The following is an 18,556-nucleotide window of genomic DNA, read 5'->3' on the forward strand; positions in this document are numbered from 1 at the left end:
TCCGCAGTTTTGCCGTCCAATTCGCCAAGCCAATGGTAGTAAAACCCGTTTACTCACTTTTTTGGTCAGGAAAACAACGAAGTTCTGGAAGACGAATCCACCCTGCTCGCAGCGCCAAATTGTTGGTAACCAGAAATGTTGCCAAGAACAATAGTGACCGTCGTTCCAGGTAGAAGCAGATCCGAAGTTAGTGTTTAAAAATCAGGAAGCATTTATTATACAGAAAGCCAGCAACAGGGATTCACACAAAAATGTTCAATTCAACTGTTAGAGTTTGTGGAGTTTATACAGTTACATTTACATATATTCAAATTTGTGCGCAGAATACAGCATGAACTCTGATTGGTTGTTTGTTATACAGAGTTGCCCTATAGGCTGCAATTTCTACCACTGTGTCTTATTGGTTGTCTTTGTAAAACAATGGCGGACTCTCACATGCACGTGAGGTTTTGGAATACACAAATCTGTCTGTCTCCTACAGCACAAACTTTCTGTATCCTAACAGTGTGTAATGCCAAAGGTATGTCATTATCAATGTTTTTGTCATTACTTTCACCCCGTAACCTTCTCTTGCGTAAATGCATGTTCGAAGTTGGCGTTAGGCTCTTTCCTTTACACAGGGATGCACATCCATGCACACAGTGTTTTACTTTAACACATTACCACTTCATAATGGTTGCCATTAGTATGCTTCAAATATATAACATCATCACTTGTGCGGAAGACTTTTGTAAATGTTCCATCTATCAACATTATAAAAGTATGAATGTTTGTATGCAATAGGTCTGCGTCAGCCATTATCTCAAGCTCTGTGGCCCAAACCTTAGCAAATTAAATTTTACCTTGGCTTACTACTGAAAGGAATACACTGAACACATTTAACTGGTTTTTCTACTTAACCAAGATCATATAGACTCAACCAAACTATTTCCAAGAGTCTATAGACCTCTCAAGTCTGAAGTCACATGGTAGTCCAAACTGTGCCCAGTTTATGGCATGCACACTTGACAAAAGTCATGTTAACAAGTCTGACGTTTACTATATATCAGTAATACTCAGCCTAATACTTCAGGTGAAATACACACGGGTGGCTATTCGCGTAACCGCACACGTTACACTCAGTGGGTTTACATGGTGTTTGAAAAAGTTGATTTATTGTTTTTGTCCGGCCAAAACTTTGACTTTCTGCGATTTCAGTGGGACTACGATGTTTACATGATTTTTAAAAGTCAGAGTAACATACCTACATAATGCGGTTTGGGGTCCCTTTACTACAGCATGTAGGCTATAGGCTACGGTTCAATCGGACTACAATTGGCCTAGGCGCTCCACGCATTTTCCGTAATTTACACAGCAACTGTACGCTCACGGTGGCCAAGCGGAATCGATAATGTTTCACAACATATATAAATTTAAAAGATTTAATTCAATCTTCTAGTCAGACTTTTGCCGTTTATTGAGGGTGTGACAGAACATTTCGGTGCCACTGACTATAATCGAATGTTTCTCACATTTACCGTTCGATTGAGCAAGTAGCCTACCATTCAAAGTACATTTTTATGGGTTAGTGCTGTCCGATTGTGCTAGCTACTTCACATTAACCTTGTACGGCGATCAATAAAAGCTAACAGCACAGTAACATTTAATTATTGTCTCTTCTATCACCACTAATGAACTAAAAAAAAGCGACTAAACCTTTTCTGTGAGAAATGCATTGTTCCCCATGTTTGCATTACACACGCATCGCTTTATAGTAGCCTAGCTAACGCTAAGTAGCTGCCTAGGTTGTCACGTACCTAACCATGCTCACTCTCAGACAAACAAACAAAATATGTTAACATGTAGGCTATACACCACATGTAAACATCTTGTGGAAGTATGGGTTTTCTTCATTCTTTTAATGTTTTTACATTTCTTCTTATTAAACATTGTACTGATCAAGAATATATTTAAATGTATGTGATTATGGGATTATCTCTGAAGAACAATAGGTATTCTGTGTTATGTCTATTTGTAACTAAGGAAAGACAGTGGTCTCCTTGTATACTGATGCATACTACCTAGAGAATCTTTGAACCCCAGTTGCAGGAGGGAAAATTGTAAACATTTACAATTAAGTGGAATTTTGTAACTTCTGTTGGGAAACAGTCTTGTGCAGAAGACCTTTGAGTTGTAAGAGAAGAGAAAGGATACTGATCTAGAAAGAACTGAGTTTCTGTATCTAGTAAATAAATTCTAGTATCGATGATATTCTATTAAAATGAATGAATGAAAATCAAAGTAATCACGGCAACAGTAATGATATAAATATAGTTTGTTAGAAAATGGTGGTGTGTATACGAGTCAATATTTCAGTTGAATTACAGCATGTAGTGAATGCATGTAAAGTGCATGTACTTTGAAACTGGAAGATGGAACCATTGTTAACCATGAGGACAAATACTTGTTATTCAAGTCATGCATATACATTTCTCTGTAAGTGTGTGTAGTGAAATATCTGTCATTGATTAAAATGGAAGATTATATAATAGTTATTGTTAAACTAATTTATGAAACATATGTTTGACCTAGGCTGGGATTGGTTATTTTAAAGGGAAGATACATCAAGGTAGGAGGAAATCTGGTTGTATAAGGATGTAAAAACATAATGGGAGGAAGCTCTCTATGTATCTCTATGGTACTAGAGACCTCCCGTAGGCCTAGGAGGGTAGGAGGAGATCTGGTTGTATAAAGGATGTAAAAACATAATGGGAGGAAGCTCTCTATGTATCTCTATGGTACTAGAGACCTCCCGTAGGCCTACGTACATGAAAAGGATTATTGATTAAAGAGAATAAAAAGATTATTAGAAGAAATCATAAGTTCTAGTCTTTATTCTTGCATCACCGACTCACCCACTGAACCTAAGAAGGGATTTTCCTCCACAATCTATATGTTGCCATCTACTTACATTTCTCTTTAGGTACAATGCATAAATAGTAAGGGCAGTTGACGTTAGCTAGCTAACTGTTACCTGTTGTAGGGTAGCGTAGCCTAGGTCCTACTCAGTTTGACCGCGCTCTGATATAGCCTAGCAAAACTTATGTAACCATGCTCACTCTCATACAAACACAGAAAATGTTAACATACATACACCACATGTACACATATGTATATATGCACTTACATTTCTCTTTAGGAGAAATGGATAAGTACTAGTCGTCGTCTTCGTCGTCTCCTTGTTCTTCTCGACAAGGACAAGCTCCTTTGCCTTAGCTGAACCCACACATTTTAAGAGCCCATGACTCAGGCATATAAACCTTCTACCAATTGGCTGTAGTCCAGTAAGACCACTTTTGATTAGCAGAGAGAAAGACAGAACTGCTCCTACCTTCATTTACTCTCAAGTGTGATGACAAAGCAAAGCAGGATGGAGAACGTTAAAATTGTCAAACGATGACATTAATTCATCGCGATTAATTGCAAGGTTCTCTGTAGTTAAGTGCAATGAATCACAATTTCTAATTTGCTCAGATTTCACCCTAAATAATTTTTTTTTTCATTTAATCCTCTGGGGTCCGAGGGTAAAATGAGGCACACTGGTGATTGTGCCATGCTCTTACATTTGTGTAAATTTCATCAACTTTATATGCAGTGATTCCAAAGTGTTTCATGTCTCTGTTTTCAGCACAAACTCAGCTACAATAATACGGCAGCAGTAAGTAGGTCATAATCATATGTGGATTGCAAATTGCTCTAAAAACACACAAAATTTGGCGAGCCAGCCAGGAGTCCAACAGCCTCGAGGGAGGCGCAAGGGAACCGACAGAGTGCGGTATTTCTCCTTCTTGTGACCAGTCAACTTTAGTAAAAGGTAAGCAGATGCCTTTTTAATAAAAAGTCTGTGATAAGGAGTTACCCGTAGTCTGTCGGCCCCAACCGTGACCAGATTCGAGTGACGGACTCCTGGGGTGAGTTGTAAAGTGTGTTTAAAGCGGTGTTGTGAGAATAAAGAAAATAAAGAGAGAATAAAGAGTATAAAGAGTGAGTGAAGAGTATAAAGAGTGAGTAAAGAAAGAGTTTGAAGACCTGTCTGGGACAGAAGAGGCCTATAGGGAAAGAGTAAATAGAGTTAGGTTCAGCTAGCCAAATACGTAACGGACCTTAGTAACTGGACGTGTAGATAGTAACTGTTGAGAGGCGACGTCTTCCACATGAAATCTGCTGTGAAAAGGTTAATAATCAGGGGAACCTGTATGCGTGATACTGGCTGTGTACTGCTACCCTGAATTAAGCGTGATAGGGAAAAGTGGTAGGAAAGGGACAGTTTTAGGGAAAGCTATACAAAAGTCTTATTGACAATTATAGTCAGGGACATATATTGATACCCTGTATTCGTGTTAGGGAAAGACGTTTAAAAGTCTTATTGCAATAAGCTGTTATTTTTTATTGTGTTTTTTGTTTTCATATAGTGTGTCTCTTTATGTTGCTCTGGTTGGGATAAAATTGCTATGTGTGGTTTGTCAAAGTGATGTTTATTGGTTGTCTCAGTCTTAGGGGCCCAGAAAATATTGTTTTACATTTTAGAAACATAAATATATTAATTGTGCAATAAGTATTGTTTTATATTATAGATCTATGATTACAATAACTGTATAATGATGGTGATAGATGGCTCTTTGGAGCAGTGAAGTTATTCTTATTTTTTAACTACCTACAGTATGTTTGTTGATTTATTTTCTACTACTTAGAAAACTTGTTTTTGCTGATTTATACTTTTGTGGGGGGTGTGTGTTTAAAAATGCAAAGTTTGCTATAATCATTTTAGCCCTCTTGTGGGGGAGATAAGGTCTCATAATAACAGGAGCAATATAAACTATTTTTTGGAGTAAAACATACAAGGAGGTGTTTGATAAAGCGGAACCCATGGTGGATGTTGACTGGTTGTAAGATGATTAACTAGAAGGGAAAAAAAATTACTCTAAGGATTTGACTGAACCTATGGGGAAAAAATCCCACTCTCTCGCATCATGACTGAGGAAATAAATAACATACCTAACTCCTTTAAAGGCAATGACTGAATACTTCCAAATATCTTATGATGATACTAGAAGTGGACAGCCACCAGTCCCACCCCATGGCCAGAACAGGGCACGTGGCGCCCTGCATATTTGCAAGCTATTGAAACCATATTAGCTCATAAAGAGAGTAAAGCTCGGATTGGACAGAAAGAAAAGTTCAAAACCCTTAGAATACACTTGACCCAGTGGAAGAATGAAGCTGCAAATCACAGATCCAAAGCAATAAGACAAGCAGGAATCCAAGTTGCTCCTCCCCTCCAGACTAAAGATAAGGCAATGCAAGAGGAAGTAATGGTGTCAACAGCTCCGGAATTCACTTCTGTGTGCCCACCAGCGTATAGCAGCACTACACCATCTTTATATCTGAGCCAAGCACTCCACCAAATGGTTGTCTCTAGTGCAGCTGCAGAAGATGAACAGTGCCAGTCAGCTTTGAACACAACCAGTGTACACGGAACTCTTCAAGTCAAGGGTCAAGTTCATCTGGGGAAAAGTAAATATGATAATGCGTTCACAACGACTAGTGAGCTCTCACCAGACAGGGGTGCATCAACATTTATACATGCAGAGACAGGACCTGATGCTACGGGGTAGGCTACAGTGAGAGGAAAACAAAATATCTCCCCATCCCCACTTGTGCACACCAAAATACCAGGCTGCACCACAAGTAGATCCAGTTGTAATCTTAAGCTCTGAAAGAGTAGCAGAAGCTGAGGCTGTCTACCATAATGCATTACAAGATGTGTCTGTACCCCTTGAAGATCTTCAGAGATTAAAACGACAAAAAGAAAATGTGATGAGCATACACAAAGCCCTTGTCGAATCAGTCAAGAAAGGACAGCCTCATAGAAGCCAACGCCAGAGGAGCTCTCCAGACTGATATGATGCATCCATGCACCCTTTACAAGTTGTGCCCCAACCAGGGGGTCAACCATCGCTCACCAGATACATTCCATGGACTGCCATGGACATGGAAAACATGGTTAAGGATCTACCCAGAATCACTGAAGGAGCGGGCCCCTGGATTACGAAGGTGGAGAGCCGAACAACTCATCTTGCCCTATGCTTGGGAGATATTAAACAACTGTTGGCCAGATGCTGTGAGTTGCAAACAAAAGATGTATTTGAAGAAGCGAAGCTGCCAACTGTGCTTGTCACAAATCACCATGATGGCGATAATTTCAACAGATACAGACCTGCCATCTGGAGAGCTCTAAGAGCCTTATATCCTCACAAGGCTAATCTAGGACAAGTTGTGAATGCAGAAATAAAAGAAAATGAAGATATCCATGATTTCATCTCCAGGATGCAGGAAACATGGCTCACTAATATGGGAGAGCCATTTGATTCATCAAAGGGTGCCCAAACTATGTTCTTTCACATGGTGGTCAAAGCTCTACCTCTTTCAGTAAAGAAGGCCCTGGATAATGTTGTGGCTCTGGATCAAGAGCCCTGGGAGAAACAAAGGACGCATATTATTCACCACATTTGCCTATATAAGGAATCACTTAAGACTGCAGAGGGCAAGAATAAGAACCTTAAACAAAAATTACTCGTGTTACAAATCTCGAAGAAAGAGGGAAAACCAGAAGCACCCGCTACCCAAGCAGCAGTCATTCAGCCACCTCAACCTCAGCACGCGGGCACCTGCCATTGACTGGACAGCATATCAAGACAAGAGGCTTCTCAGGGGTTACTCAAAATGTTCCATTTACTGCACCACAAACTATGATTATTGGAAACAGTTCAGTCGAAGCAAAACTGTTGTTTACTCCAAAGACACCTGTCAACCTACTAGGAAGAGACTTATTATGCAAACTTAATGCTTCTATTTCCTGCTCCCCCGAGGGTATCATCTGTACGTTTCCTGGGTTGCCAGGACAATATGTCATGGACCTTATTACACCAGAACCAGACTGTCCAGTGCTTTATTGTGCCCAACTACCAAGAGAGAATAATTTGGATACTCTGTGGACCCTTTGGTCGTCTACCTGCCCACTACTATCACAAAATATTCTTCATTTGCAAAATACTGAGCAACAACATCTTACTCTCTACTTTGACCCTAAAGGAAACAATGAAGAATTTGCTGAAGATTTTGAAAATGTGAGAGGCATGGAGGGCATGATTCATATCCGAGGCATCTACATTTGAAAAGAGGGAGTGGGAGCCGTGGTAATGTTAAAAAATGACAGCTTTCCATCTACACAGTGGTACATGATGGGAGCCTCTGCAGCCCCTCATGTTACACTTGGTGTTAATCCAGGATTTGAACCCAAAGACATTGGGCCGATGATCAAAAGAATGTCCCAACAACCTTACCTTCCAACTAACATTCTTGGACTGAATGGTAACAATCCTGACGAATGGTTCATTTCTACTTGATTGATTTGATCACGCCTGTTCGGTTGGAGAAGCATGCCAAACCAATTGAAGCCTTAATGATGCTAACTAATGAAGAGGAACAGTTCCTTAGTGATGTTCCCAGATTATCTGTGGGAAAAAGGAGGCTCAGATATTGGACTTATGAATTCTTGTGGTGAAGTTCAAATCCAACTGAAGCCAGAAATGTCTGGACCCAGAGTTAGACAGTATCCACTCAGTCAAGATGCAGAAGAAGGCATTAGCATGACAATCCAAGATCTCCTCACGGCTGGAGTGATCTATCCTACCAATAGCCCATGTAACACACCTATACTTCCTGTCAAGAAGCCTGGAGGCAAATGGAGAATGATCTAAGACCTTTAAATGAACAAGTAATTGCGGAATATCCAATGGTTCCTGATCCATCTACTATATTGACAAACATTCCAAGCTCTACAACTTATTACACTGTCATCGACCTCTGCTCAGCTTGTTTTTCCATACCCCTACATCCAAACTCACAGTATTTGTTTGCTTTTACCTATCGTGGTCAACAGTACACCTATTGTCGCTTACCTCAAGGGTATGTTGAATCACCTAGTATCTTCAACAGAATGGTCAGAGCATATTTATCTGATTTTCATCCTCCTGGAGGAAGTACTCTCATTCAATATGTAGATGATCTCCTTCTGTGTAGTCCAAACAAAGACAGTTGTCTGCAAGATAGTAAAGCTCTACGCAAAGCCCTAGCGGAAAAAGGTCATCGTGTATCAAAAGCAAAACTCCAGTTTTGTCAAGAACAAGTGAAATACCACATGTTAAACAAGGGACAGAAGAGCTTTACTCAAGACCGAATTGAAGCTGTTACTAATGTGCCAAAACCTCAGACAACCAAAGAGATGCAACGTTTTCTAGGAATGACTGGCTATTGTCGTCAATGGATTTGTGACTATGCAGAACTCAGCAGACCTCTCCATGATTTGTGCACCACGGCCACACCCCAAAAGGTTTTACAATGGAACAGTGAAGCAGAAAATGCATTTCAAGCTCTGAAATTAGCCCTCCAAAATGCACCCTCTCTTGGACTTCCAGATTACACAAAACCTTTCCACTTGTTTAGTTCTGAAAAGGGAGGAATTGCTGCTGCAGTACTTACACAGCAAGAATCTGGAAAAAACAAACCTATTGAATATTACAGTACGCGGTTGGATAGTATAGAACGAGGCCTGCACCCCTGTGAACGTAGATTAGCTGCAGCAGCATTTGCTGTGGAAAAAGCCACACCCATTGTGGCAGGCCATTCAGTTACACTATACGTGTCACATGCAGTAGAAGCACTTCTTAGTCGAGGAAAGTCATCATTGTCTCACCGAAGAGTAACAGGCTATGAAATCCTCCTTTCCCAACCATCCCTTACTATTATACGCTGTAAGACTGTTAATCCTGCTGAATTTATGATTACACCAGAAGAAGGCACACCGCATCATTGTGAACTTATTATTGAACAAGACTCCAAGACTAGAGAAGACCTTTTCTCTGAGCCTTTACCATCTCCTGATCTAATTCTATTTATAGATGGATCTTCATTTATTGATCAAGCAACAGGAAAAAGACGAGCAGGTTATGCTATTGTTTCCCAAGTGGACCCATGGACCTTTCAAACCATCGTAGAAGCCCCACTCAGTCCAGGAACTAGTGCTCAGCAAGCTGAACTCACAGCCTTAACCAAAGCATGTATTTTAGCCTCAGAAAAATCAGTCAACATCTAGAGTGATTCTGCATATGTATGTGGGGTTGTACATAGTTGGGGAGGAGTTTGGGCACGAAGAGGTTTCCTCACTGCAGGAGGAACACCTATTCGCAATAAAAATGAAATAACTGCACTGCTGGAGGCCATGAAACTGCCATCTAAATTAGCCATTATTAAATGTGCAGCACATACTCGTTGTAATGACCCTGTGTCTCAAGGTAACAATTATGCAGATAAAGCAGCCAAACTAGCTGCTAGCATGGAGTACTGGCCTATAGCAGTCCAAGCATCTGTAATTCAAGCTCAGGAGGTACCTCTACAACAATTAATCGAGGCACAAAATCAAGCCATGGCCTCTGAAAAATCTGATTGGGAATCTAGAGGCTGTGCCTTAGACCAAGCTTCAGGCCTGTGGCGCCAAACAATAACTGGTAAAATTGTGGCTCCTGCCGCACTAATACACCTTATCTGTAGAGCGGCTCATGGAATTTGCCACTCTGCAAGGGGGGAAATGATGAGAACAATTCAAAACCATTGGTTTATTCCTAAATTAACTGAACATGTGACTACTTGGATTTCAAATTGTCAAATCTGTCAAGAAATAAACATCAAAAAGAGGATCCCAATTCCAGGCACTATGCCTCCACCGGTGGGTCCATTTACCCATTTGGTAATGGACTATGTAGATATGGTCGACCCAGCAGAAGGAAAGCGTTACTGTTTAGTTGTCATAGACAGATTTTCTAGATATGTAGAAGCTTTCCCATCTGCCCAAGCAGATTCTAAAACTGTTGCAAAAGCTTTAGCAACTGAAATTTTCCCTAGATTTTGTGTTTGCCAAACACTTAGTAGTGACAATGGAACTCACTTTACTGCTGAAGTAATTTCAGATCTATGTAAAATGACAGGGATTCAACATAAATTCTCATGCGCATGGCGTCCTCAATCAGCTGGCATAGTAGAACGTTGCAATAGAATTCTAAAAATGAAATGAGCAAAAACCTGCAGGCAAACAGGATTAAATTGGGTTAAATGTTTACCATTAGCACTCATGGCCATGAGAAATAGTAGAAATAGGTTTACACATTTAACACCGCATGAAATGATTACTGGTAGAGTAATGTCTGTACCTGTAATGAAACCAAGAGAAGGAGAAGTAAGTTTGGAAGTATTGGAAAGTGAATTAGGAAGGTATTTGAAAGGACTAACCCAAGTTGTGAGATCTATTTATTCACAGGCTAAAGAAGCACAGGGGCCACCAGCAGAAACCCCTGATCTTCCGGTTAATCCAGATGATTGGATTTACGTGAAGAAGTTCAAAAGGAAGTGGAAACAGCCAAGACAAGTAGGACCTTACCAGGTGATCCTTGGCGCTCCAACAGCGGTTAAGGTAAAGGAGATTGGACCATGGGTACACCTAAACCACTGTCGCAGAGCAAAAGAGTCAGAAGCCGAAAGAACCATGGAAAAAGAATAAAGGAATGCCAGTTTCTCTGGGTACTTTCTATTCTTCTCGTGGGAAACACTTTTCGAATAGTTATAAGAAACAATAGCAGCAGCAAAACAGACCCTAGTAAGATTGAAAAGTCTACTGAAACATACCATGACTTCACCATAGATAAGAGTACTATTACATCAATAACCCTGACACTTGGAGAAGTAGTACCACTTAAAATGAACTTAGCTGTGAATGACATAGATAGAGGAAAGGCAGAAGTGACAGTAGGATTAAGAAAGTTGTTAGGAGGTCTAGAGGATGTGAATAATGAAGGGAAGACAAACTGAAAAAACAGGGAAAAACAATAAATTATAGTACCAGGGACAAACAGTGATACTTCTGATTTATACTACTTGCAAAAATGATATCTGAAACATCTACAATACATGCATTAACTGATACATAAAGATAAACATCCACACTCAACAGACTATTATGACTTTGATTGCTTTTGCATGATTTTATGTGTTGTTTCCCTCCCTACCTAAGGGGGGGGGCTGGTCACCTTGTTCTGTGTGTTCCCTAATATATCAAGTTGCAGGTGGTGATTGGTGATTGGACAAGAGCCTGGTGGTATCTACTTTAAAAAGGCATCTGCTGAGATCAGAAGCATGCTGTCTTTTCCTGATTCCCAACCGGAATGGGCTGTGCTGTTGTCTACAGATAACAAACTTATTGTTAATATACTGATCTCTGTAGTATACAATGTAAACATCTTCTAGAAATAGCACTCCTGGTAGTTGTAGGGGTGAGAAGTCTGTTTTTTTTTACATTTTCCTCTTGGTTATGTTAGGGAGGTAGGTAAGATATCTGTATTTCATTTATTTCCTTTTGAAAAAGATAGGTAAGATAATTACTAATACTATGTTTTGTCTATTGTTTTGGCCATGCTCTCCCCGACGCTTATTCTACCATGGTTAATAAATAAATCAATTCTACCTCTAGAAGAATAACTTACTTATAATGAATACATTTATAGCCATGCTTAATGTTTATGTGAGACCAAATGGTCTCAAAGGGGGGAATGTGGAAGTATGGGTTTTCTTAATTCTTTTAATGTTTTTACATTTCTTCTTATTAAAGATTGTACTGATCAAGAATATATTTAAATGTACGTGATTATGGGATTATCTCTGAAGAACAATAGGTATTCTGTGTTTGTCTATTTGTAACTAAGGAAAGACAGTGGTCTCCTTGTATACTGATGCATACTACCTAGAAAATCTTTGAACCCCAGTTGCAGGAGGGAAAATTGTAAACATTTACTTAAGTGGAATTTTGTAAGTAACTTCTGTTGGGAAACAGTCTTGTGCAAAAGACCTTTGAGTTGTAAGAGAAGAGAAAGGATACTGATCTAGAAAGAACTGAGTTGCTATATCCAGTAAATAAATTCTAGTATAGATTATATTCTATTAAAATTAATGAATTAAAATCAAAGTAATCACGGCAACAGCAATGATATAAACATAGTTTGTTAGAACATGGTGGTGTGTATATGAGTCAATATTTCAGTTGGATTACAGGATGTAGTGAATGCATGTAAAGTGCATGTACTTTGAAACTGGAAGATGGAACAATTGTTAACCATGAGGACAAATACTTGTTATTCAAGTCATGCATATACATTTCTCTGTAAGTGTGTGTAGTGAAATATCTGTCATTGATTAAAATAAAAGATTATATAATAGTTATTGTTAAACTAACTTATGAAACATATGTTTGACCTAGGCCGGGATTGGTTATTTTAAAGGGAAGATACATCAGGGTAGGAGGAGATCTGGTTGTATAAAAAGGATGTAAAAACATAATGGGAGGAAGCTCTCTATGTATCTTTATGGTACTAGAGACCTCCCGTAGGCCTACGTACATGAAAAGGATTATTGATTAAAGAGAATAAAAAGGTTATTAGAAGAAATCATAAGTTCTAGTCTTTATTCTTGCATCACCGACTCACCCACCGAACCTAAGAAGGGATTTTCCTCCACAATCTATATGTTGCCATCTACTTACATTTCTCTTTAGGTACAATGCATAAATAGTAAGGGCGGTTGACGTTAGCTAGCTAACTGTTACCTATTGTAGGGTAGCGTAGCCTAGGTCCTACTCAGTTTGACCGCGTTCTGATATAGCCTAGCAAAACTTATGTAACCATGCTCACTCTCATACACAAACAGAAAATGTTAACATACATACACCACATGTACACATATGTATATATGCACTTACATTTCTCTTTAGGAGAAATGGATAAGTACTAGTCGTTGTCTTCGTCGTCTCCTTGTTCTTCTCGACAAGGGCAAGCTCCTTTGCCTTAGCTGAACCCACACATTTTAAGAGCCCATGACTCAGGCATATAAACCTTCTACCAATTGGCTGTAGTCCAGTAAGACCACTTTTGATTAGCAGAGAGAAAGACAGAACTGCTCCTACCTTCATTTACTCTCAAGTGTGATGACAAAGCAAAGCAGGATGGAGAACGTTAAAATTAGGGCTGTCAAACGATGACATTAATTCATCGCGATTAATTGCAAGGTTCTCTGTAGTTAAGTGCAATGAATCACAATTTCTAATTTGCTCAGATTTCACCCTAAATACATTTTTTTTTCATTTAATCCTCTGGGGTCCGAGGGTAAAATGAGGCACACTGGTAATTGTGCCATGCTCTTACATTTGTGTAAATTTCATCAACTTTATATGCAGTGATTCCAAAGTGTTTCATGTCTCTGTTTTCAGCACAAACTCCGCTACAATAATATGGCAGCAGTAAGTAGGTCATAATCATATGTGGATTGCAAATTGCTCTAAAAACACACAAACTGTAAACAGTAGTTTTGAACATGCACAGGAATGTTGTAATAAAACACACTAAACAATTGTAACTAAGATTTTTGGTCACTGAAATGTCTTCATCAAGGTCTTGGGTATCAAAAGATGACAAAATATTTTAGCAAACCAATTCAAAAAGGTAACAAAGCAAATCTTTATTTGTTACTGTAAAATAAATCTTTGTTCAGCAGACTGCAAAAATAAAAATCGTAGTTTGTAGGCCTGCTGTAAAAAAAAAACAAATACGTGATCAACCGAAGTTGCACGTATTTCATTTGATATGTTAGTTCATCTCCCTCTTCCTCGTTCACCTCGTACACGTACACCTCCTCTTCCTCCTCCTCTACCTCTACCTTGCTGTGCTGCGTGTTGCTCCATTGTTTTCCAACACAATAGAAGTCTCTTTTATGCTCTGACAGATAATTGAGTTTGTGGCAGGTGTGGCATAAGTGAGACCAATTGGTACTTACAGTTTTTTTTGATTGCTAAGTGTTACGTGCCATGTGTTTCTTTTGTGTGGACTTCCCTGCCTTCACCTGTTAATCACCATCCACCAAGTCCCACCTTCACCAATCCCCACCCTCCGTGTCAATTCTGGACAACCAATCAGAACTCGCCACCTCTACTATATAAACCATAACTGTAACAATGGAGGTCTGACTGTTTGCTCTGTGTTGTGTAGTATTTGACTATGTTAACCACTCATTTGAACTTGTCTTGTTTTGTGTACACTTCCAAGGCTTGGGACAGGTAAGACTGGGGGCTCCTGTACATATGCCCGTAGGCTATGTTGTATATAGATCCACTAGTCCTTAGGGGTGATTGCCAACCAATTGTGTTTTCAGTCTGCTAGTTAGAGTAGATAGGCCTTTTGTTTGTGTACTTGATACACTAGATTAAATTACTCTCTGGTTTAGCTAGCTTGTTTTTCTGTTCTTTTGGCAACATCCAGCGTCCGTTGACCCTGGTAGTGTGTGTCTGGGATGTTGTATGTCCGGTAGTAGTTGGTTGCACCTTTTTGTTTTGTTATCACAGTAAAACACTCATGCACTGAGTTGCTGCTTTGTCTGTGTGTGATTTATTGTTGTTACCATCTATACAGCCTTAACATCTCCCGGCTATTTTAACATCCAGTTACATACCCCATGCACCCATAGACCCATGGGGTCGTAACACTAAGACACATTTAATGAAACAATTCCCCCTTTTCTCAAAACTATTAACACAATCCCAAAACTACACATCAATCAGCACAAACCTCAAACATGCATGCCAAACTCATTATCTTCTCAAAAACATACTCTTCCATCAAAAAAGTACTGTACAGTAACCACAACACAGTTGAAGGAACAAAAAAACGTAGTATTTTCAAAGGAGAGTAGCATTCATAAGAGGAACTCAGTATATGCAGCACTATAAACAAAAACAGCAATAAAATCTAAAGAACATATAGTCTGTAAATACACTCCAACATTACATAGACAGCATATCCTCTCACAGCAGTACAGCAGATACAATATGTAACATTACAGTAAATTATAGTAACTGTTCTCTTGTCTGAAAGTATGGACAATGGATGCCACTGTGAAATGATTCAAGTTTGGCTGAACTCTCTGTCCAGCTTCCCTCATCATCATACCATGCACCAGCACATGGTCAGTCAAGGTGACGCGTATTTCGTCTGGGACAAATTGTCTCCTGCCTCTTCGTCTCTTTGTCTTCCTGATCTTTGGACAGCTTGTTCATTTTGAGGATCCATTGTTCAAAAGCACACAGACGCAAACTGTGGCCCTATTTTTTGATCCAGAGATTGTGACCGGCGTGTAAACAATTTTGCTGCCAAGCGTTTGCACTAGAGAAAGGTGTGTTACCTGAGTTTAGGTTATGATGACTTGAGTTAACTGTTTTGACTACAAGTGTTTGTTGCATGAGCACAGTGTGTAACCAGTGATTCATGAGGGCATTTGTTTGTAGAGATTTGCAGAAAGTTTAACAATTTGCAGCATGTGTTAAAACAAGTGAAAAGTGTTTATAGTTTTGAGAGATGTGTTGGTCCTCTGAGAACTGAAGTAATAATTTGGGAGTTTTTGCTAAAAGAACCAGTTTTAGTGTGTTAGCAATCAAGAAAAACTGTAAAGTTTGGCATTTGAAGGCCAGTGTTTTCCATGTGAACAAACAAGGCTTGCTTATCAAAGTTGTGCTAAATAGTGAGATTTTGTGTGTAGAGTTGTGCAAAAATGTGATTTAGAAGTGCTATTTGAGTGAAAACAAAGGAATTGTGCTTAGAGTTTTGCGGAAATAGTCTTTGTTGTTGACATATGAGCTTCAAGTTTTCACCATCGTGTGCATAGTTCCAGTTTTAGTGTGTAAACATTTGAGAAAAACTGTAATATCATTGGTCAGTGCGCCATTGTTGAGGTGCCAGGACAATGAGGAGGCAACATGACCCTATGTGCTGCCATCAGCTAGCGGGGTGTCCTCCACCGCCATGCTACCCTGGGGCCTTACAACACGGCACACCTCCTTGCATTCCTAAATAACATGGAAAACAACATACATCAACAGGAAGGGGAGCCAGGGCGGCCAGAGCAGTCCCACTATGTTGTCATATGGGACAACGTCAGTTTCCATCGTGCTGCTCTGGTTCGTGCTGGTTCACTGACCATCCTAGATTTTCTGTTTTATTTCTGCCTGCATGTTCACCATTCCTCAACCCTATTGAGGACGTTTTCTCTGCATGGCTGTGGAGGGTGTACGATTGCAACCCTTATGTGCAGGAAAATCTCCTGCAGGCCATGGAGGAGGCCTGTGGAGATATTGCACTTGAATCCATCCAAGGGTGGATTAGGCATACCAGGGCATGTTTCCCACGCTGCCTTGCATGAGCTAACATGTGTGATGTGGATGAAATTTTGTGGCCTGACCCAGCCCAGAGACGAGACGGCGATCAAGCTGACAATGCTGAGTAGTGTGTAAACTTCTCTAAATTGCTGGGGGTTTTTTTTTGTTTGTTTTTTTTTTTGTGCTGCGCATACTTTTGAGTTCCTTTTTTGAATACTCCTCCCGTGAAATTACTACTTTTTTTGTTCCTTCAACTGATGTGTACTATATACTGTACAATATTTCACTTTTCAGTACTGCAAATAAAATATTTGGAAAGTTGCAACTCCAGACTCACTGCTACAAAAGGTTTTTGCAGTAATGCTGTGAATTTATCTCACTGGTGTTATGGGTAATCTACATTGTCTGTGATTTTGATGGCGTAAGTGTGCCATATGAAGTCAAAGTTTAATTTTGATGGAAGAGTATATGTTTTTGAGAAGAGAATTTGAGTTTGGCATGGATGTTTGAGGTTTGTACTAATTGATGTGTAGTTTTGGGATTGTGTTAATAGTTTTGAGAAAAGGGGGAATTGTTTCATAAAATGTGTCTTAGCAATAGAAAAAAACTGTATTACTGTAGGGAACGCTGAAAAGTACCTCTCAGTGCTGTATAGGTATGGGGAATGCTGCCCTGCCAATTAGGCTTAAGTTGACGGGATGGCATACCTGCCTTCCAAATTTGTTGGGACTTATGTTGTACTCCAATACAGTGGTGCCATCTGTTGGTTAAATGCATAAATAAGTCTTTTGAAATGTCTGAAACTGTAAGAAAATTTCAGGACACATAATATGACGATAGACAACGAAATTTAAAAAGTAAGCCATCTCACAATCCATCAGTCTCCCTGCCAGTCACTGACCCATCGACTTCGTAATGACCGATTATGGCCCAGGCTAATATTTGAGGTGAGTAATATTTGTTATTTCTTATCTCCAATTCTTAACTGTGTCTTTTTTCCCACTGTAAAATGAAGTAAAGGATACTTAATATTTAAAGGCAACTTGTTTCACAATTTAAAAAAAAGAAGTTTTCAGCTTAATTTAGATATTTTTTGTTTTACATTTTTTAGTTCAATTATGGGTGGCACAGTAGTGCAGTGGGTAGCACTGTCACCTCACAGCACGAACCCACAGTCGTGGGTTCGAATCTTGGCTTGGGGCCTTTCTGTATGGAGTTTGCATGTTCTCCCCATGTCCGTGTGGGTTCCCTTCGGGTACTCCGGTTTCCTCTCTCAGTCCAAAAACAGGGAGGCCAATTGGAGACCCTATATTGACAATAGTTACGAGTGTGTGAGTGAATGGTGTGTGTGCCCTGCGATAGATTGGCGGCCTGTCCAGGGTGTAGTCCTGCCTCTCGCCCAATGCACGCTGGGATAGGCTCCAGCACCTCCCGCGACCCTGCTCAGGATAAGCGGGTATAGATAATGGATGGAGTTCAAATTATGCCTGCTAACATTCATTAGTTCAGAAAACTGCACAGTACAGCACAAGACCATACAATATAGGGATGCAGCCCAGTGTGACACAGACAAACAACTGGAACAGCCTCTAACAATCTGTAAAACCTCATGTCTTGAATGGGTTTGCTGTTCTTCATGACTGCCTAGATGATGTTCAACACTGGATGTCCCAAATCTTCCTTCAGTTAAACCAAGGTAAAACTGAAGCACTAATTGTTGAGCCACAATCTCTCTCTGATCAAGCTTGGTTGGCTATTGGACCACTGGGGGGGACTACATAAAGCTGGTTGTGAGAAACCTTCAAGTGATTTTTGATTTGAATTTAAGCTTTGATGATCATATTATTGTTATATTATTAGGGGCGACATAGCTCAGGAGGTAAGACCGGATGTCCGACAGTCGGAGGGTTGCCGGTTCAAACCCCACCCTGGGCGTGTCGAAGTGTCCTTGAGCAAGACACCTAACTCCTAACTGCTCTGGTGAATGAGAGGTGTCAATTGTAAAGTGCTTTGGATAAAAGCGCTATATAAAAGCAGTCCATTTACCATATTAAAAACTACTGCAGTTCTGCTTTTGTCAACTGAGAAACACTGCTAAAGTTAGACCAGTTTTATCTTTTGAGGACAGTAAGAAAATTATAGTCTACATGCTTTTATTTCTTCACACCTGTTTTACTTATATGCCTGAAGCAACGATCCTTTGCTAGACTCTAAGCT

This window comes from Anguilla anguilla, chromosome 19 (genome assembly GCF_013347855.1).
Source record: "Anguilla anguilla isolate fAngAng1 chromosome 19, fAngAng1.pri, whole genome shotgun sequence".
Taxonomy (NCBI): domain Eukaryota; kingdom Metazoa; phylum Chordata; class Actinopteri; order Anguilliformes; family Anguillidae; genus Anguilla; species Anguilla anguilla.